Source organism: Notamacropus eugenii, chromosome 2 (assembly GCF_028372415.1).
Source record: "Notamacropus eugenii isolate mMacEug1 chromosome 2, mMacEug1.pri_v2, whole genome shotgun sequence".
NCBI lineage: Eukaryota > Metazoa > Chordata > Mammalia > Diprotodontia > Macropodidae > Notamacropus > Notamacropus eugenii.
Window position 1 is genome coordinate 108966676 of NC_092873.1, and position 22768 is coordinate 108989443.

The 22768-nt window shown below is 38.6% G+C and overlaps 1 protein-coding gene and 1 pseudogene across 11 annotated transcripts in view; both read right to left on the bottom strand.

The window, feature by feature from the left end:
• The window catches only part of SUPT3H (SPT3 homolog, SAGA and STAGA complex component), a 654394-nt gene that overhangs the window by 474210 nt on the left and 157416 nt on the right, over positions 1 to 22768 (bottom strand). The gene's annotated exons all lie outside the window — the stretch shown is intronic.
• On the bottom strand, positions 6452 to 8569 carry LOC140526259 (serine/arginine-rich splicing factor 3 pseudogene; annotated as a pseudogene).

Genomic DNA, 22768 nt, shown 5'->3' on the forward strand with positions numbered 1-22768 from the left:
AAATTGATGGAAGAAAACAGTTCCTTAATTGGCCAAATAGGGGGAAAAATCCACAGAAGCAAGCAACTCCCTAAAAAGTATAATTGGCCAAATGGAAAAGAAGGTACAAAAGTGAACTGAAAAAAAAAAATTCCTTAAAAATCAGAATTGGGCAAGTGGAAGCTAATGATTCTCTAAGAGATTAAGGATCAGTAAAAACAAAATCAAAAGAATGGAAAAATAGGAGAAAATGTAAAATATCTCATTGGAAACACAACTATTCTGGAGATAGCTCCAGGAGAGATAATTTAAGAATTATTTATTGAACTGCCTGAAAGCAATGATCAGAAAAAGACCGTGGACAAAAACTTTCAAGAAATTATCAAGGAAAACTGCCCTGATATCCTAGAATCAGGGGGTAAAATAGTCACTGAAAGAATCCACCTCCTGAAATCACCTTCTGAAACAGATCCCAAAATGAAAACTCCAAGGAATATTATAGCCAAATTCCAGAATTATCAGGTCAAGAAGAAAATACTGCAAGCAGCCAGAAAGAACAATTTAAATATTAATGAATCACAATCAGGATTACAAAGGACTTTACAGCTTCTATGTTAAAGGACTGGAGGGTTTGGAATATGATATTCTGGAAGGTAAAAGAATTTGGATTCCAACCAAGAATCAACTATGCAGCAAAACTGAGCTAACTGTTCAGGAGAAAAGATGGACATTTAACAGGGGACTTTCAAACTTTCCTGATGAAAAGGCCAGAGATGAACAAAAAGTCTGATCTTCAAATACAAGCCAAATACAAGATTCAAGAGAAGGTAAGCAGAAAAAAAAAAAACAAAAACATGGTATTCAAAAAGGTTAAATTGTTTACATCCCCACGTGGGAAGATGATACTTGTAACTCTTAAGAGTTATATTAGGGCAGGTAGAAGGGATAGATAGATAGATAGATAGATAGATAGATAGATAGATAGATAGATAGATAGACAGACAGACAGACAGACAGATAGACAGACAGACAGACAGGCAGACAGACAGACAGAGAGTGTTGGTATAAGTTGACTTTGATGTGATAATATAAAAAAATTAAGGGAAAGGGTGAATTAAGGATTGTACTGGGAGAAAAGTAAAGGGGCAGGCAGAATAGGACAAATTATATCACATGAGGAGGCTCAAAAGACCTATTACAGTAGAGAGGAACAAGGGAGGGGGTGAACACTGTTTGAATCTTACTTTCTTCAGATTTAGCTAAAGGAAGGAATAATATACATACTCAGTTGGATATAGAAATTTATCCTACCCTGTAGGGAAGTGGGAGGGAAAGGAGAAAGAAAAGGGAAGGGGATAGGGAACTGACAGAAGAGAAGGCAAAAGTAGAAGAGGAAAGGAGAAAGAAAAGGGAGTGGGTGATAGAAAGGAAGACTGAGGGAGGTGGTGATCAGAAGAAAAACACTGGTAAGGAGGGACAAGGTGAAAGGACAGAGAAAAGTACATATGGGGGAAAAATAGGAGGGAGGGAAATACACAATGAGCAATCATAACTGTGAATGTGAATGGACAAACTCACCCATAAAATGAGAGTAGAGAGCAGAATGGGTTAAAAACCAGAATCCTACAATATCTTGTTTATAAGAAACACATTGGAAGCACAGAGATACACCCAGACTAAAGGTAAAAGGCTGGAGCAGAATCTACTATGCCTCACCTGAAACAAAAGAAAAGCAGGGATAGCAATTTTGACCTCAGACAAAGCAAAAGTAAAAGTAGACCTAACTGAAAGAGATAAGGAAAGAAACTACATCTTGATAGAAGGTACCATAGACAACAGAGGAATGTCAATATGGCACATATATGCAACTAAATTCTTAGAGAAGAAGTTAAGTAAGTTACAGGAAGAAATAGAGATAGCAAAACTATACCAGAGGGGGATCTCTACCTCTCACTCTCAGAACTAGGTAAATCTAACCACAAAATAAACAAGAAAGAAGTTAAGAAGGTGAATAGAACTTTAGAAAAGTTAGATATAATAAACCTCTGAAGAAAACTGAACGAGGATAGAAAAGAATATACCTTTTTCTCAGTGGTGCATGGTACCTACACAAAAAGTGACTGTGTATTAAGGCACAAAAACATCACAATCAAATGCAGAAAGGCAGAAACATTAAATATATTCTTTTCAGATCATGATGCAATAAAATTACAAGTAATAAAGGGCCATGGAAAGACATTAAAAATTAACTGGAAACTAAATAATCTAATCCTAAGTAATGAATGAGTCAAACAATAATTTCACCAAAGAGAGTGACAACTAATGAGACGACATATCAAAAACTTATGGGATGCAGCCAAATCAGTTCTTACGGGAAAACCAGCAGGATGAATTCAGAAAAACCTGTAAAAATTTATGTGAAATGAACAGAAATCAGGAGAACATTGTACACAGTATTACAATACTGTATGATGATGAACTGTGAATGATTTAGCTATTCTCAGCAATAAAATGATCCAAGATAATTCCACAGGACTCGTGATGAAAGAGGCTACGCTTCTTCTGAAACAGAACTAATGAATTCTGAATGTAGACTGAAGCACACTTTTTTTTACTTTATTTTTCTTGCGGTTTTTGTCTGTTTTCTTCTGCAACATAGCTAATATGGATATTTGCTTTGAAAGACTTCACATGTACAATCAATGTCAAATTGTTTTTCTCAAGGAGAAGAGACAGGTAGGAAGTAGAGAATTTGAAACTCAAAATTTTTTAAAATTAACGTTAAAAATTTTACATGCAATGGGAAAACATTTAACAAAACAAAAAATATAGTTTTAAATTTTTAAAAAATCGCTAAGCCTCAATCCTAACAACTGCAAAGGTAAAGGAGTTAGACTAGATTATTTATAATAATCCACTGAGTTCTAAACTCCATAATCTTTCTCTTCATTCACAGAAGGGGAGGTATTTCTTCTCACTAAGAATAATCACTTTATCTGTATCCTTAATTCAAGTCTTGCATTCTTCTGCACCTTATCCACCCCTCTCATAAATCTTCAGCCTTCCTCTTCTGTCTTTCCCCTCTGCCTATAAACATATTGAGGTTTCATCAATCCTAAAAAATGTTTTCCATTAACCATTTTACTCCATCCAGCAGTTTCATCTATCTCCTTTCACTACTAATCTTCTTGAAAAAACTGCCAAGGGCCAACTAAGTGGTGTAGAGAACAGAGCACTGGCCCTGGAGTCAGGAGGACCTGAGTTGAAATCCGACCTCAGACACTTACTAGCTGTGTGACTCTGGACAAGTCAGTTAATCTCAATCGTCTAGAAAAGAAAGAAAAAACTGCCAAAACTGATACCTCCACCTATCACAAACTACTCTTTCTTCAGCTCCTTGCATCTAAGCTTTATCATTATCATCCTACTGACAAAACTCTCACAACATTCACTAATGAGCTCTTAAAAAGCTCTTTTCCCGGTCTTCATCCTCTAAAATTCTCTTGAGGTTTTGACAATATTGACCATCTCATCTTACTATATATTTTCTCCTCATCTGGCTTCAGAGATATCATTCTCCTAATTCTTCCCATCTAGTTACTCCTTTTCTGCTATTCTTTTGATGATCTGTCCATTCAAAAACAAACTACATTTATTAAGAACCTATATACCACACACTGTGCTAATCAGTGGGGATAAAAATTAAAAGAGAAGACAGAGACAAACAGGGGGGTGCAAAAGACAGTCCCTGAACTCAAGGAGTTCACATTCTAATAGAGATGACAACAAGTGAACAAATATGTAGAAATAAGCTATATATGGATAAATAAGAAATAAGGGAGGGAAGGCATAAGAAGTAAGAGTGGTTGGGAAAGGCTTGCAAACATTTCTTGAATATACCTCCTCCTTGCCTCTGACCACTCATAAGGAATCCTTCATCACATGGATTATTGCAATGGCTTTCTGGTGGGTCTAACTGCTCCAAATCTCTGCTCACTCCAATTCAAACCTCCATTGAGCCACTAAAATGATTTTCCTCAGATTTGACAAGGTCACTCCCCTTAATCAACAAATTCCAGTGGCTTTCTACAGCCTCCAGGACACAAAATACTCTCCTTGGTGTGATGATTTTTACATCTTGGTTCCACATAGTTAGTTAGTTAGTCGTTGTCCTTCGTTCTCAAAGAGGACCAAAATGACATCACCATGATAAAGAGAAGTTTCAGTGTATATGACTGTGGCTGATCAGACCAATACAAGTTGGAATGTTCTACCACAGATCGGGCACAGAAAGTTCATGTGAACATTTGGGGTGGTTACTCCAAATTTGCGCATCCTACATTTCCTTTGCGTGTTTCAATTCTGCTTTCATCATAGAGCAAAGCACCTTTTCTGATGTGGGTATGCCATGCTGAGTGGTCTTGTGCCAGTGTCTCCCATGTCCCACAACCAAATCCAAAGTTTTTGAGAGAGACCTTGAGTGTGTCCTTGTAATATTTCTTCTGACCACCACGTGACCACCTGCCCTATGTGAGTTCTCCATAAAATAGCCTTTTTGGCAGGCTTACATTTTTCATTCGAACAATGTGGCCAGCCCAACAGAGTTGTGCTCTCTGAAGGATAGTTTGAATGCTTAGTAGTTTAGTTCAAGCAAGGACCTCAGTGTCTGGTACCTTATTCTGTCAGGTGATCTCCAGAATCTTCCTAAGACAGTTCAAATGGAAGTGATTCGGTTTCCTGGCATGGCACTGGTAGACTGTCCATGTTTCACAGGTATACAACAATGAGGTCAACACAATGGCTCTGCAGATCTTCAGTTTGGTAGTCAGTCTAACACCTCTTCTCTCAAACTTTTTTTTGGAGCCTCCCAAACACTGACCTGGCTCTGACAACTCGTGTATCAACTTCATTGTCAATGTGTACATCCCTGGAAAGTACACTACACCAAGGTAAGTGAACTTATTCACAGTATTCAAATAAACACTAATAAGGTATAATAAGGAATATTTAAAGTAATTAATTATCTGACTTGCAGAGAGCAATCACTATTATAACTTCAGCTTGTTGAGTCTCAGTCTTAGACACTACAAGTCAAACCATGGGCAAATCACTTAAATTTTTTTTATTAACTTCAGTTTCTTTTTTTTCTTTATTGTTTTACATATTTTATTTCCCCCTAATTATATATTAAAGCATTTTTGACATTTTTTTAAAGTTTTGAGTTTCCAATTCTATCCCTTCCTCCCTTCCCTTCTCCCTCGTTGAGACGGTAAGCAATCAGATATAGGTTATACACGTGCAATCTTCTAAAACATTTACATATTAATATTTTGTATAAGAAGACTCTAATAAAAGAAAAAGAATGAAAGAAAGTGAAAAATGGCATGTTTCAATCTGTATTCAATCAATATCAATTGTTTCTCTGGAGGCAGATAGTATGCTTCATCATTAGTTTTTTGAGACTGTCTTGGATCACTGTATTGTTGAGAATAGCTAAGGCATTCACAATTCTTTACCATACAATAACTGTTACTGTGCACAACGTGGACAGAATGCCAAACCTGGAGATCTAAGTTCAAATCTGACTTCAGACATAGCTTAAAAGCTATGTCACCATGAGCAAGTCACTTAACACTGTTTGCCTATTTCCTCACCTGTAAGATGAGCTGAAGAAGGAAATGGCAAACCAGTATCTGCCAAGAAAACCCCAAATGGGGTCGTGAAGAGTAGAATATGAATGAACAGCGACCTCTGTCTCTAAAACCAGTGGTCTATTCAACATAAAACAAGGATCCCCATATAAAAATCTCACTTAGGTATACACCATACTTTCTGATAACACTTATTTCAGATGGCAATATACAGACTTTTAAAAAAAACTTTCTTGTTACTTCTATTTACACAATATCTCTGATATGTATTACCCCCATCTCTACACACACACACACACACACACACACACACAACACACCACCTTAATTCAGGACATTTTTGTTTACACTCTGTCAGAAGCCTTCTCAAAAGTTAGTCTGTCTGCAGTCTCTTCCCACTCCAGCTGGGAGGTAGTTAAATGTGGTTGGTAAGAAGAGTACTGGACCTGGAGTCAGGAAGACCTGAGTTCATATTCTATCCTTATGACCTGGGGCAAGTCATTTAATCTTTTTTTTTAGCATCAGTTTCCTTATTGGTAAAATGGGAGTAAAGGCACCTAAATTATAAAATTGCCATGAAGTTCAATTAAAGTAACAAAGTGTGTGTAAAGTTTAAAAGCTAAGCTTTAAAAGAACATTAAGACTTTTTATACACTTTATACACGTAAAGTACTTTGCAAACCCTAATGCATTATATAAATGCTAGCTATCCAATCAAACCTCCACATAACTGACACAGAATGATTTTTTTTTTTTTGCCACTGCAGGTTTTACAGGTTTATTTGCAAAGTGATGCAAAATAAACTGAATAGTAATCAAAAGAAATTAAAATTTTGTTTAAGGGAACATTGTAAAGTAACAAATTCTTGGTATTACATGCCTTATATGATCTGTTTCAAACCAGAGAGATACACATCTTTACATGTGTCACCGTTACAAGGCAATAAACAAATTTTAACAGCTAAAACATTTTTAAAATGCACTGAGCTTATGAAGGCTCAAACAAAACTTGTAATGTTCTGTACATGCTCCTGTCAAATGAAGGGCTACTTCCTGTACACCACTCCTCTTGAAGGTCAGATGTTCTATTTCCTTTCATTTGACCTAGAGTGACTATGAGACCTGGAAAAGGAACGAGAAGGCTTATGATTTCTCTCCCGTGACAAGGATCTCTTTCTTCTTCTATCTCTTGAAAGGGACCTGCTCCGGCTACGAGAAAAGCTTCTTCTTCGTGGTGACCTGCGTCAGGGTGAAGGGCTTCTTCTCCGATAATCATCCCTTGGGCGACGACCCCAAGAAGGTGGTGGACCACGATTACGACTTCTTTTCTCACCATTCGACAGTTCCACCCTTACTCGGCAGCCACAAAGTGTTCTTCCATCTAGTTCTCTAACAGCATCAGCTGCATCTCTGGGATCTTCAAATTCAACGAAAGCAAAGCCGGGAGGATTTCTTGCAACCCACACACTTCGGAGTGGTCCATAATATCCAAAAGCTCGCTCCAATTCAGTCTTGTTGCCATTGTTACCAAGGTTACCTACATAAACCTTACAATCCAGTGGACAAGAGTCACGATGCATCTCAGGTGCTGCGGTTTAACAGGCGGGGATCCGACTCCCACCTCTCGACTGGGTTTTTCCCACTCCTCCCGGCTCCGTCCGCCCGCAGCTGTGGCGCTACTCCCCCGACGTCCACAAAATGGCCAGAATGATTTTTCTTAAACATAGGTCTGACCATGTCATATTTCCCTCCCACCACGACTCACTGAACTTCAATAACTCCCTAATAAGGATGAAATATACGACATTAAAGCTCTTCAGAATCTTCCACCTTTCTACATTTTCAGTCTTCTTACTCTTCGACCTCTTATAACCCTGGTTTCCTTCCAGTCTGAACTCAAACGCAACCTTCTACAAAAGCCTATTCCCACCACCCTCCCTCCCAGAATCCCCAAGCTAGAAGCACCTTCTCTTCTAAAATCACCCTTGTACCTAGCTTGTATTGTCTACATACCCATGTGCCTACATGTTGTCTCCATCATTAGACTGTAAGTTCCTTAATGGCAGTGGCTATTTTCTATTGCCTTTTAATCCTGAATTAGCACAACGCCTGAAACAGAATTTAATACATGCTTGATTAACTACTAAGCAATCATTTATAAATACGATTTGCAGTTGCACTGTTATCTTAGGCAATCAAAACCCCATATAAACAGCCATCTGAATTTCAGTATTTGTAAGAATAAAGGCCCAAACACAAGAGATTCATTCTTAAAAGCTATCTACCAAATTTTCAATAGACTTCTTCAGTACATCAAATCTTCAGATAAAAAATAAAGTTCAGCATTTGTGCTCAGTTCACATATATATATGTGTACTCACACACACACACGTCAACTGCAGTCACCAAGGATCAAAAAAAACCAAGTAGAGAACTAAAGCCTAAGCAACAAAACAAAATACTAAACTCTTACCTGCCTGGATGAAGAGACAACTTGATTATTAACTCATTTACTTTTCATTTGTCAAGAACTTCAGAGGATTTCATTCACTGTTTTCAGCCTATAGAAACTGTAGTCTTGTACCTGGAAAAGATCCACTTAGGTCCATAGTTTCGATATACACATTAACTAATAATCAAGAAGGGACTGGTATCTCTTTGCTCACTCTTTAACTCTAATTTAACAAACAACTTTCTGCTTGTCCCACTCTTTGCCACATCATCTTAGCTTCTCAGTAACATTTTGACTTCTTGTATTTCTGAACTTGTTTTCTTGAGTTGCCCTATTTTCTAGAGATGAAGCCCCTAAACTAACATAAGTGATCTTTTGCAACTGAACTCTTATATTTTCAGTGCCTCTGAAGCTATCAACTACAAGTCTATCTCCAGCCAGTCTGTCCAGACTGATAAACTGTGCAAATGGCACCCTTTCATATAAGTAGAACACCATCATTCTATGGCTCAATGTTGCCAATCCCTCCTGTTCCTTCTCCCTCCCCCATCTTTACTCCCCCTTCTTTATCCCATAACACCTCTTTTTTGGGAGGGGATTGCCCTCCAGTCCTTCCTGAGACCTCCCTTTTTTGTGGTAGCCAATAAATATTCATGGCATTGTCTGTAGGGTAGGCTCCTAGGCATGAGGAGTTCCCACATGCATGGGCCTTTCCCTTATAATAAATCAAGTTACTACCCATGTCTTACTGGGTTATGGTTTCTGGTTAACATCTCCAAGAAAATCCTACTGGGATAGTAAGAATAGAAATTAACTAGATTTTTATTAGGTGTCTATTAAAAACTGTGGGCACTGTGGTTAGATTGACACAATTACCAATTCTTCCTATTCTAGATAGACCTAAACTTCCCAAGTACAATACAGATAAGGTGACTAGATTTCAGTTGTCAGAAAAAGACCAAGAGCTGTTAATGGAAAAGAAGCTCAGTATGAGTCATTGGTATGACTATGACAGCCAAAAAAACTAATGAGTTCAGAGTGTACATTAGGAAAGGCATAAGATCCAAAACAAAGAAGGCAAAAGTGCTGCTATACTCTGCCTTGCTTAGGCATCATCTGGAGTACTGCTACATTTTACCTGTTGGATTGGATGGGACCTGATGCCTTTACAGGCTGGCAGAATCTCTCAGAACTAATGCTTTATTGGCATAGCTTTTGAGAATCCAGAATCACTTCAAAGTCATAAAGAAGCACTGAAGGACTTTAGTGGAGGTACATTGTATATAGTAAGCACTCAATAAATGCTTTTAAAATGAATGACCATCTACCACAGTAGCTTCATTAGCATTAATTAGCATTAGCATGCTAATTTTAAGAAAGTATTTGGCTTCATAGAGCAAACTGCCATCATCTCATATATCAACATCAAAATCATAAAAGACTCAGAGACATGGGTACAACTTTTTCAACAACTTGTTAAGTATTAAAAAAAAGTCTTATGTGGATAGATATGTTTTTCAAAGGTGTTTTTCATTCTGACAGAATACTATATATAGGTACTGTACAATATCCAAGTAAAAATTTTTTTTCCTATTGATGAGTTTCTCCAAATGTTTATTGTATTGATTACCTCCAACCCTACAATAGCTTCCAAAATAAAGTTTTCAATAATTAAATAAGAATCATTTTAACTGCTCACAATGGAAATCAAAGTGGATGAAAAAGGATTGGTTGTATTACAGGTGACAAGAAGCCTATCTTCTTGCTGTTTGCCTTTTGTTCTCGAGGAGGACCACGACATCAAAATAATGACATGACTTGCAGTTGACTTTGATTTGAATGAGGGAGGGCTGTGCAAGGTCACCAACCTCTTTTTCTTCTCCTGAGCCATCTGGATCCAGTGGCTTGATATTCATCAGGATGACTGGAGATGGCCCAGGATGCAATGTGAGACCCTGGCCCTTTCAGGCTAAGGTCTTATCACAATCTCACTTTGAGTGAGATACACCCATTCGATGAATAGGCATCTTTAAGTTACTTAAGGAATGGCCCCTTAAATAAAAAAAAAAAATCACTGGGAGGGGAAGACCTCAGGGTTCCTGGGTAAAAGAGAAACAATTACTATTTGGTTAGCCCATTTACATATAATCTTGGACAAGCAATGAAGATAGACAAAAATCTAGGAATAAAACTGAGTTAGTAGGAAGAGATCATAATAGACTGCATGTGATAAACTCTTCAAAACTTTCAATTACCCTATGATGTTGGCTACCACAAAATTCTTCATTTTGACATCAATATCTCACAAATGATGTCATGTGGTATGAATTGTAGGACACAATGATCTCAAGAAAAGTGAAATTGTAAGTAATACAAAAGATAAGGAAAGATTTTTGATGGTTATAAAAAAAAGGCTGAAGTAGATTACCAGTAATGACCTACATTAGAGATGTGGTATAAAATGAATTATTAGCCAGAATAACTATTATAGGAAAAGCAGGTAATTCAGTCAGGGTTAAATAATAAGACAGAGAGAAGCCTTGGAGTGTTATGTGAGTACTTCAGAAATATTAAAAGAATATCAAAAAGGCCTTCAATGAATTGATACTACACGGAAGTTTAGAGGAACATATTAAAAAAGTCATCGAAATACACACCAAGGAAATTTGAAATGAATCAAAACAACTACAACAACACAGGATCATTTTTTGGTCAGTTTTTAGTCAATATTGACTCAAAAAACATTTAATGAGCATCTACTAGGTACCAGATACTAAGCTGAGGAGAAAAAGAAGGGCCAAAAAAGTCCTGGTCCTCAAGAAATTCACAATCTAATTGAGGAAACAGCATGCACATCACTATGTACACAATAGATATAAACAAGGATGTACAAACAAGAACTATACATGATAAACTCGGGAGGATCTCAAAGGCAAGACACTAGCATTAAGAAGGATTGAGAAGGGCTTCTTGCAGCAGATGGGATTTTAGCTGTGACTTGAATGAAACCAGGGAAGCCAGAAGGTAGAGATGAGGATGTGGATGAATAGTGAAAATATCCCTAGTGGGGAGATAGAGTTTCATGTAAAAAGAACAGCAAGGTGAGCCAGAGTGTCACTGGATTGTCAAGTAGCAGAGTATGTAGAGGAGAGATGGACAAAAATAGTGTAAAGTTGGGATGGGTCAAGGCTGTGAATGGTTTTAAAAGACAAACTGAAAATTTCATATTTGATCCTGGAGATATTAGAGAGCTAATGGAGCTGACTGAACAGGGTGGTAACATGCTCAGATCCGCTCTTTAAGAAGATCACTTTGGTAGTTAAATAGATGATTAACTGGACTAAGGAGAAACTTCCGGCAAGAAGACCAACCAGCAGTTGGGGAGATTATTTCAACAGTCCAGTATGAAGTGATGTGAATCTTTGTCAGAATGATTTTGGTATTAGTAGCAGGAGAGAAAAGGCAAAGAGATGCTGCTAGGGTACAATCAACATGACTTAGCAGCATATGGGAAATGGAGAGTGAGAATGAAAACTTGAGGATGACACATAGGTGAGTAGCGCCCTTAAGAATAATAGGAAGTTAGGAAGAGAACAGGGTTTTGAGAGAAAAATAACATGTTCAGTTTTAGTCATATTGAGTTTAAGATGTATCATTTAAGATAATCTAGTCTAAGTCTATGCTGCTGAAAATGTCAAAAGGAAACTGAGGATGTCAAACTAGATGTCAGGAGAGATTGCATTTGCATAAACAGATCAGAAAAGTCATCATTTTTATTTGTAAAGTATTATATCTTTTTAATAATATATAACAAGGCAAAATAAATGTGTATACATGAAAAGGTTCTACAGGACCTCAACATATTATTCATCCATTTATTCTTTCAAAAATATTTAATGAACACTTTGTTTAAAATTATAATGGGAGATGAAGAAACAGACTTGATCCGTAAGTGAAAGTTTTATGAAAGATCTTTTTTACTTCATGCACTTTAATTCATTTTCAATACATAAACAAAACAGAGTTCTGAGAATCATATTTTCAAACATGCTAGTTACCTGAGATAACAAATTAATAAAAATGCACTTAAGGTAAGTAAAGTGTCTTGCAAAACTTAAGAGTTCTAGTAAATGCGAGTTTTTATTTCTGTTCCTTTGTTTTATTTTTAAGCTAAAGAGAAGAGAGTAGGAAAAACCATAATTACTTTTTTCCCCGATATATCCACTTATATTTATTTAGGGAAAAAATGAGGGAGACTATAAAATAACCTTATTAAAGTAGAAGGGGGGGAGGAATACTATAATTAGATTTCTTACATACCAAACTGCAAAATGCATATTAATGAAATTTATGGTCATCTTACATGCATATTCCCCTAACATTGACATTGCTAACTAAGATATATAAAATGAAATTCACCCATATTATTAACAAAGAGTATTTTGCCATTAAATATGGAATCTGACATAAAATAAGGAGACTGAATTGCACAGTCCCTTCCAACTCTAAAATTGTTTCTATGATCCTATGGTCTTATGATCCTACATTGTAAAATGTAATTTTTTTTGTAATGAATTTTGCTGCCATATTATATATTTTTCAATTCTTTGAGACTTCATTCCTATTGGAAACCAGTTTAACAAAAATTAACTTTAAACTCAATTTTCTAGAAATATATCTACTTAATTAAATAAGGAATACATTAAAGTGGACCATGTAAATTCCCATACCATCTACACAACAGATGTGAGCTCAGTTTTTTACCTAAATAACAAAGCAAGATTACCATTCAATTCATTTAAAGTATAAAATGAAAACTGTGAACAGAAATTAATTTTCCCCATATGGCTATTTTTTCTTAAAGGAAACCCACATTTAAAACTGAGATGCCACAGGGCAAGATGGTGATCCAATGGCATGAGAGATAGGGATGCAAAAAATTCTATTTGGAACACCTGTCCATACTTATTCTGAGAGGAAAAAAGGGCTATGAATTTTTCTAATTCATAAACATTTAATTTACTCACAAAAATATATCTATTCAAACTACATGTACAATAAGCCATATTTATAAATGAAGTAACTTGGCTATTTTCCCCAATTCAAAATATGCAAAGGCAAACAGTCCACATAATAGACAATTGGTCAACAAAACTGTAATTTGGGAAACTAAAGCTGCTCTGAGTTAAAAAATCTCAAAAAATGTTTCTTCAGAAACAAAGTTAATTTATTTCTCTGGTATCCATTTAAAAAGGAATCATTACTTATCACTGATTTTCTAAAAGAGTTTGGACTACTGAGAGATTAAAGTATTAATTTCATTTTGGCACTGCTTATTAGTTAACATACACTGTTTTATACAACTTGTGTACAAGTCTAGTTATCCAGTTTTTACCAACCAATATGCTTATGCAAATACAGAAGCAGGTTTTGAAAATCTGACCCTTTAGGCTACTTCTTTGAGATAAAAGTCAAAAAACAAAAAGTTAATTACACAAAAGTAAAAGAAGCCTGGATATTTCCTTCTAAAACAAAAATGATTAAAGCAATGTAATTAAGTTTTTATAAATTCACTTTCAGTACTGCTCATTTAGACTTCAGAAAATCACGAGTAAAACAGTCAATGAAAAAAATGAATGTAACATGATACAACAGCATGTGATCACATTTGAAGGAAAGTGAAAAGTATCTAACATATAATAAGAGATATCAACAATTAAGGGACATTCTTCACACAACAGTAAAAAGAAATCTCGTGGTCCTGGCAAAAACAACTATACTCACCACACAATCAGCATTTAGAACACAAATCTGAAATACTTGGCAAGGCAAAGCAGGAATATTTATATTTAATGTCGACATTCCTGAAGTCTAAATTTCACAAAAAGGAAAGCTTAAGAAGAAAAGTAGATAGTGGCTTGAAAATTAATGATATCATCAAATGGTAAAACTCTCAAAAGGCTGAAAGAAGCAATTTCTCATAATATATTACAATAATTAGAAAAGTACATGATGAATGTCTATTTTCTTTAAACTCAAATTTGTGAGATCTGCTTCAAGAATTTTTCAGAGACACATGAGTCATTGATAGTAGAGCTTGAGGGACTAATAAAAAGACTTTCATTTTTATAGTCAATTAAAAATCAATGATTTGAAACACTGATTTGAAGAAAAAAACAAATTATAACCTTACTACCACATAAAAATCTTAGGTTTCTACAGTGGGGTGACTTTTAAGGGGGTGGAGGCACCAGAGAAAAGGTCCATACCTCTAATTTCAGACATATACAAAACTCCCTACAGAAACTCCCTCCACCAATAAAGATCAGCAATCATCTATAACTGGAACTCTAAGACAGTTTCATGGTTGACTAAGAAGTCAAGTGACTTCCCAAGGATCACTGAGATATGATGCTTTGAATGCAGTAATGGAATCAGAGCTTACTGACTCCAAGGCTAGCTCTTCAAGATGATGCTAAATGTTTACAAAATATGTTATATGTATTATTGTATGAGTCTCCAAAAGGAAACGAGTGATTTTTGACAGTCCCATTTCTAGTAAATCAAGCTTTTACTGTATGGTACATTAGAATGAGTACCAAATGTAGAATCAAGAAGACCTCCAATGGCATCCAATGTCACTTTTTAGTACAGTGGGACTGGACAAGTCAATTAAGCCCTCTACACCTGCTCTCTGGTTTAAGAAACTAGGGGACTGAAGAAGATTTCTCAGGTATCTTCCAGTTCAAAATCTCTTAACACTATATTCTGAAAATAATCAAGCTACTTGGCTGACAGAAGAAAAAAAAAGAAAAAATCAATAAGCCATAAGCATTTGTGAAACCTTACTGTATACCAGGCTAAGAAACAGATGCAAAAAGAGGCAAAAAGACAGTCTCTGTTCTCAAAGAAACAACATGGTGACAGCATGTAAACAACTATGTACAAACAAGCTATAGGCAGAATAAATGAGAGATAATCCACTGAAGGAAGGCACTAGTATTAAGGGGATTATGAAAGACTTAGTGTAGAAGATAGAATTATAGCTTGGACTTGAAGGAAGTGAAGAAGCAAAGTTGAGGAAGAAGAATATTCCATGTATGAGGAACAACCAATGAAAACGCTTGGATTTGGGTGATGGAGTATTATTTTCAAGAAAAAGCAAGAAAGCCAATGTCACAGTCATTAGAGTACAATAACAGTACTTGGTGAGAAATGGGGGGCTGGGGGGCAGAAAGTCTGAGGTGTGTGAGGTATATATAAAAGCATTAGAAAGGTGGAGGGCAGAGCAAGGTTGTGAAAGGCTTTGAGGACTAAACAGAGGATTTTATATTAGATTCTGGAGGTGAAAGGGATGCAGAGGTGGGGATGATAAGGTCAGATCTGAGATTTAGGAATTTTAATTTATTTACAAATATAAAAATAATATGTAAATTAATAAACATTATATATAAATATAAAGTATGAATTTATAAATTAATTTAGGAATTTTAATTAATTTTGGCAACTGAGTTGAGGATGGACTGAAGTAGAGAAAGACTTCAAGAATGGAAACCAACTACTTAGCTACTGCAGTAGTTCAGACAGGAGGTGACAAAGGTTTGCACCAGTAAGGTAGAAATATTTCCCATCCTTCACACCCTTTCTCCCCCTTACTTTCCCTATTACTGTATAAGCCAACAACATTCTCCCAGTTCCTCTGGCTCACAACCTAGGAGCTATTCTGGATTTCTCATAAAGTCCACACAATTCCATATCCAATCTGTTACCAATGCCTGTCAAATTCATCTTTGCAACATCTCTGGGATATGCTACCTTCTCTCCTCTGACAATGCCACCACTTTAGTGCAAGCCCTCATCACTTCACACCCTCATTATTGCAATAGCCTGCTGGTGGGTCTGCCTGCCTCAAATCTCTCCCCACTCCAATACATTGTCCAATAAGCCACTAAAGTGACTTTCCTAAAGTGCATGTTCAATCATATCACCCCTTACTTAATAAACCGGTGGTTCCCTATTACCTGCAGGATCAAATACAAAATGCTCTGTTGAGTATTCAAAGCCTTTCCTAACCCAACCCCCTCCTAACTTTACAATCTTCTTATACTTTGCTCCCTAACATATACTCTTTACTATAGGGACACTGTCCTCCTGGATGTTCCATAAACAAGATTCCTTCTCTGGGTTCCAAGCATTCTCACCAGCTGTCCACTATGAATCTCTCCTCCTCTGAGACTACTGACCTCCCTAGCTTCCTTTAAGTATCAACTTATGTCCCACTTTCTACAGGAAGCCTTTCCTAACCCCTCTGAATTCTAGTATCTTCCTTCTGTTAATTAATTCATTTATCCTATATATAGCTTTGGTGGTTGTTCAGTTGTTTCAGTCATGTTCGACTCTTAGAGACCACATTTGGGGTTTTCTTGGCAAAGATACTGGAGTGGTTTACCATTTCCTTCTCCAGCTCATTTTACAGATGAAGAAACTAAGGCAAACAGGGTTAGGTGACTTGCCTTGTGTCACATATTTAGTAAGTGTCTGAGATTAGATCCAAACTCAGGAAGGTGAGTGTTCCTGACTTCAGGCCCAGTCCTTTATTCACAGAGCCACCTAGCTGCCCTGTATATAGTTGGCTTTGTATATATTTGTTTACATGTTGTCCTTGCCACTGGAAGGTAAACTTCTTGTGGGTAAGGACAATCTTTTGCCAAAGACTTAGCATTGTTATAGCAGGAATTTAATAAATGTTAACTGCGGGGGGGGGGGGGGGGGGGGCAGAGCCAAGACGGCGGAGTAGAAACACACAAATACGCTAGCTCTGAACCCACAGCCCATGAAATATCTGTAGAAAAGACCTGCCAATAAATTCGGGAGCAGGAGAAGCCACATAACAGCGGAGCAGATAAGATTTCTGTTCCAGAGAGCCTGAAAACCTCTCACAAAAGGTTCTTCGTGCCGCGGACTGGGAGCCGAGCACAGCCCTGCCACGGCCACCCGATGCCGAGAGGAGCAGATCCCAGCAGAGAGCAGATCCGAGCAGGCTTCAGGGACAGAATCTCCAGCAGCCACACGGGTGTCTCCACCCACAGGTGACAAGGGTCGGTGAGAGGGTCTCTTTGGCGGGTCGAGAGGGGAATGGGGAACCCCCATGACTCAGGCCCCCTCCGGAGGCACCAGCGGAGGTGGGAGCAGACCGGGACTCCCCTAGCAGGCAGGAGTCTGGATCCATTGTTGAAGGTCTCTACATAAACCCCCTGAGGGAACTGAGCCTGTGAGGCGGCCCTGCCCCAACCTGGGCAGCTGAACTTGATCTCACACTGAATAGCAGCCCTGCCCCCACCCAAAGCCCTGAGGCTGGGAAGCAGCATTTGAGTCTCAGACCCCAAGCGCTGGCTGGGAGGATCTGGAGGCGAGGTGGGTATGAGGAGAATATTCAGAGGTCAAGTCACTGGCTGGGAAAATGCCCAGAAAAGGGAAAAAAACCAAGACTATAGAGGGTTACTTTCTTGGTGAGCAGGTTTCTCCTCTCCTCCTTTCTGATGAGAAAGAGAGGTGCTCACCATCAGGGAAAGACACGGAAGTCAGGACTTCTGTATCCCAGCCCACTCAATGGGATCAGACCATGGAAAAGCTCAAAAAGAGCTCAGAAAATTTTTAAAATTATGTTAGAGAGGTTGAGGAAAAACTGGGAAGAGCAATGAAAGACATGCAAGCAAAGTATGAGCAGCAGATCAGCACCCTGCTAAAGAAGACCCAAAAAAATGCTGAAGAAAATAACACCTTGAAAAATAGGCTGACTCAACTGGCAAAGGAGGTTCAAGAAGCCAATGAGGAGAAGAATGCTTTCAAAAGCAGAATTAGCCAAATGGAAAAGGAGGTTCAAAAGCTCACTGAAGAAAATAGTTCTTTCAAAATTAGAATGGAACAGATGGAGGCTAATGACTTTATGAGAAACCAAGAAATCACAAAACAAAACCAAAAGAATGAAAAAATGGAAGATAATGTGAAATATCTCATTGGAAAAACAACTGACCTGGAAAATAGATCCAGGAGAGACAAGTTAACAATTATGGGACTACCTGAAAGCCATGATCAAAAAAAGAGCCTAGACATCATCTTTCATGAAATTATCAAGGAAAACTGCCCTGAGATTCTAGAACCAGAGGGCAAAATAAATATTGAAAGAATCCACCGATCATCACCTGAAAAAGATCCAAAAAGAGAAACTCCTAGGAATATTGTGGCCAAATTCCAGAGTTCCCAGGTCAAGGAGAAAATATTGCAAGCAGCTAGAAAGAAACAATTCAAGTATTGTGGAAATGCAATCAGGATAACACAAGGTCTAGCAGCTTCTACATTAAGGGATCGAAGGGCATGGAATAGGATATTCCAGAAGTCAAAGGAACTAGGACTAAAACCAAGAATTACCTACCCAGCAAAACTGAGTATAATATTTCAGGGGAAAAATTGGTCTTTCAATGAAATAGAGGACTTTCAAGCATTCTTGATGAAAAGACCAGAGCTGAAAAGAAAATATGACTTTCAAACACAAGAATGAAGAGAAGCAGGAAAAGGTAAACAGCAAAGAGAAGTCATACAGGACTTATAAAAGTTGAACTGTTTACATCCCTACATGGAAAGACAATATTAGTAACTCTTGAAACTATTCAGTATCTGTGTACTGGGTGGGATTACACACACACACATGCACACGCACACACACATAGAGACAGAGTGCACAGAGTGAATTGAATAGGATGGGATCATATCTTTAAAAAAAATGAAATCAAGCAGTGAGAGAGAAATATATTGGGAGGAGAAAGGGAGAAATGGAATGGGGCAAATTATCTCTCATAAAAGAGGCAAGCAAAAGACTTTTTTAGTTTGGGGAAAAAGAGGGGAGGTGAGAGAAAAACATAAAGTTTACTCTCATCACATTCCACTAAAGGAAGGAATAAAATGCACACTCATTTTGGTATGAAAACCTATCTTACAATACAGGAAAGTGGGGGATAAGGGGATAAACAGGGTGGGGGGGACGATGGAAAGGAGGGCATGGGGAGGAGGGTGCAATTTGAGGTCGACACTCATGGGGAGGGACAGGATCAAAAGAGAGAATAGAAGTAATTGGAGGCAGGATAGGATGGAGGGAAATATAGTTAGTCTTATACAACACGACTATTATGGAAGTCATTTGCAAAACTACACAGATTTGGCCTATATTGAATTGCTTGCCTTCCAAAGGGAGGGGGTGGGGAGGGAGGGAGGGAGGAAAAGAAGTTGGAACTCAAAGTTTTAGGAACAACTGTCGAGTACTGTTCTTGCCGCTAGGAAATAAGAAATACAGGTAAAGGGGTATAGAAAGTTATTTGGCCCAACAGGACAGAGGAGAGGATGGAGACAAGGGCAGAGAGGAATAATGGAGGAGAGAGCAGAGTGGTGATGGGGGCAATTGGAATGCTCGGTGTTTTGGGGTGGGGGGAAGGGATAAGGAGGGAGAAAATTTGGATCCCAAAAATTCTGTGAAAATGAATGTTAAAAGTTAAATAAATAAATTAATTAAAAAGAATAAACACACACACAAAAAATAAAAAAATAAATGTTAACTGATTATCAGAGGAGAAGAAAGGGCATATTCAAGGGATAAACTCTATAAACTACAAATATAAAATTCCATAAGATTTAGGAATAGATTGGATATAGAGAGAAGGGAGAGAAGTTGAGAGAACAGTGAAGAGTTGAGGATGACATCTAAGACCTAAGGCATAAGTCTGAATAACAGGGAAGATGATGAAAGCCTAGACAATAATAAGGAAATTTGGAAGGGGGTAAGAATTGGAATGAAAGATAATGAACTTATTTGTATATGCTGATTTTAGGATATCTGTTGGACTTCCAGTTTGAAATATTTAATAGGAAGTTGGAGATATGAGCTTGGAGTTCAGCAGAAAGGTTAGGGCTAGATAAGATTTGGCAATCATCAGCATAGAGAGGATAATTGAAAGAAAAAAAGCATTCATAGCTTGCAGATCATACAAAAAGTTGGCCCATGAGTTAAATTTTGGTAATGGAGCTGTGGGGACCAAAGCTTGGGGAGGGAGACAGGAAGTCCCACTTCTTGTGAGGGAGGGGCTGGGGAATGCTGACTGAACTGGATTAGACTTCAAGACCAGGGGAAGAGGAAAGACCAGCTGGCACCTAAGGAAGGATAGGAGTCACAGGGAGAGATACAGAAGATACTGCTGTGAAGGCAGGGCCTGAGATTTGAGTGGGTGTCACCTCAGGGGGAGGGGTTGCAGAGGGAGCAACATCTGCAAGAATCCTGACTGGGATCTGAGCAGGAGTTACTGAGGGAGGAGAGGCCATGGGAGGAGATGGGATGAAGGGTAGGAGATGTGGAAGGTGAAGGAGGTAAGAAGTGAGGGGTGTTGGGCTAGAGGAAAAGGGAAGAGAAACCAACGGGAAAGGGGAGTGGCCACAAATGGGGGGCATGGGAAACAGGAGGTGCTGGGGGAGATTGAGTGGGGATAGGAGCTGGGGAAGTGGTGGGAATGGGAAACAGGAGATGCTGGGGGAGACTGGGGAGCAGCAGGAAGGACTGTGGGAGATTGGCTGGGGAGGTGGTGGGAATGGGAGGCTGAAAGGGAGGGGCAAAACCCTGGGGGTCCTAAGAATTTTGCTAATCTCTGGTGTACAGAGAGAAGAGAGACCCCAACAGATTGAGTATGCCCTAGATAAATATCTAGCAAAGAAGACCAAGAAGGAATAGTCAGACAGACAGAGAACCACAAGGGATTACTGTCACAAAAACCTAGTTAGAAGAGGGCATTAAGGAGGAGAAGGCAACCAAGTGTCAAAGGCTACAGAGAAGTCAAAAAGGATTGTTGAGGTTTGCCATGCTTGGGACCCCAAAATACCAACAACTTGGGTCCTGCTTGAATAAATTCGACTCAAATCTTCTTTTAGCCAAAAATATCATAAAGTTTATTTAGGATCTGCCATGGTGGACTGACTCTTAAGAAGCTCTACAGAATCTGAGCGCCTTCATGGAGGCAGGATGGAGCTTATATACAGAAAGACTGTGGGAGGGATCTAGGGGTGACCAAATAATCTGGGGTGATGGGAGGAGTTTAGGGAGAGTCTTGAGGAGTCTAAGGAGGATCTTGATGGGACTGGGGGTGACTAGAGGTCAGCACCTAGACAGTACAATTCTGATGTGATCAAGGGTGGGAAACAGCTAGAGGCAATCCGGGAGGTAACAGACAGTGGAGAAATGGAGAGCTAGGCTAGGTTAAGGGTGTTTTGATAGAATCAAGGGTGAGAAGCAGTGAGAGGCAACTGGACAAAGGGATAATGAAAGGTTTGTGGCCTCAGGCAAATGCCTGAGTGGGAAGATTCATGGAGAGTTCAAAGGGGTTCCCAGAGTCTGTACCCCACCAGGATAACCACTGGGAGGGCTGCAGAGTCAAGATAGAAGACCAAAAGAAAGTAGTACAGTCTAGCACCCCTAATCTCCTCAACAAAGATCTAGTAACCACACCAGACTAAATTTGGATCAGAAAAGCCAAGCAAAAATCACAGTGAGTCATTTTTCCAGCTGAGGGACATAGAGAGAGTGGATATGGAGCAAGAGGTATGACTAGAAGTACTCTATAGAGAGCATTCTAGCATCCAGAGACTGAAGGAGAGCTGAGAGTGAGCACTAGCGAAGAAAGCAGTGATACAGAAAATGATCCCGGGGATTCTGCAACTAAGACAGGGTGCAGGAACAGGGACAATCTGGTAGCTCTGTGTCAAAGATCCAGGGTGGAGAGAAAAGGTCATAAGTTGTATGCTGAGCAAGGAACAAGTCTATGAAGTAGAATACTTGTGTGGGACTCAGTAGCAGCCTTGAATATAGTGTGGTTATTGTTGTTGCTGTTTTTCCTTCATTCTTAAAGAGGACCATGACATCAGGAAGGAGATGCCAAGACTTGCAAGTCAATTAGATTTTAAGAAAGGGAAGGCTGTGCAAAGTCACCAGCCTCATTTTCTCCTCTGGAGCCATCCAAGATATAGATCAGGATAGCTGGAGGTGGCCCCAGATGTTAAGGCTAGGTAAGAAATGAGGCAAAGAATGACTTCCTCTAATAGCCAAAAAACCAAAACCCCAAAATCAATCTGGGAGGGGAAGACTCTCAGGGATTCTGGCCAAAATAGAAACAATAGTTATTTACACTCACTTTGAGCCATCTGAGCTAGAACAATGTGAGAACCAAGGGAGGCTTGGTCTGGAACCTATTACTGGTCACTCAATGACAGTCAGAGTGATTACGGTTTAAGGCATGGTCCTTAAGAAAGAAATCTAGCCTGTAAAACCCAAGATATCTTGTGAGGTTTCAGTGATAAAAATTTATATTCCTTTGGGCAGAACACCTGCAGGTAAGAGTATGATACTCTATATGCACAGAAGGAGAGGAAAAGGGAGAGAAAGAGAGACTGGAAAGAGAATATCTGGGGCAGTGGTCCCATGCCAAGAGGGAGGCTACAATTCAGTTGTTCTGAACTTGCAGAGCTTCCTAGAAAGCTTACAGTGGCAGAGTCCAACAGCAGCAGTATTCAATTGAAATTCCCATGCAGGGACAAGTTGATACACGCAAATGTGGGTCAGGAGCACAGAGAGCTCACATCAGGAAGTCAGTAAACA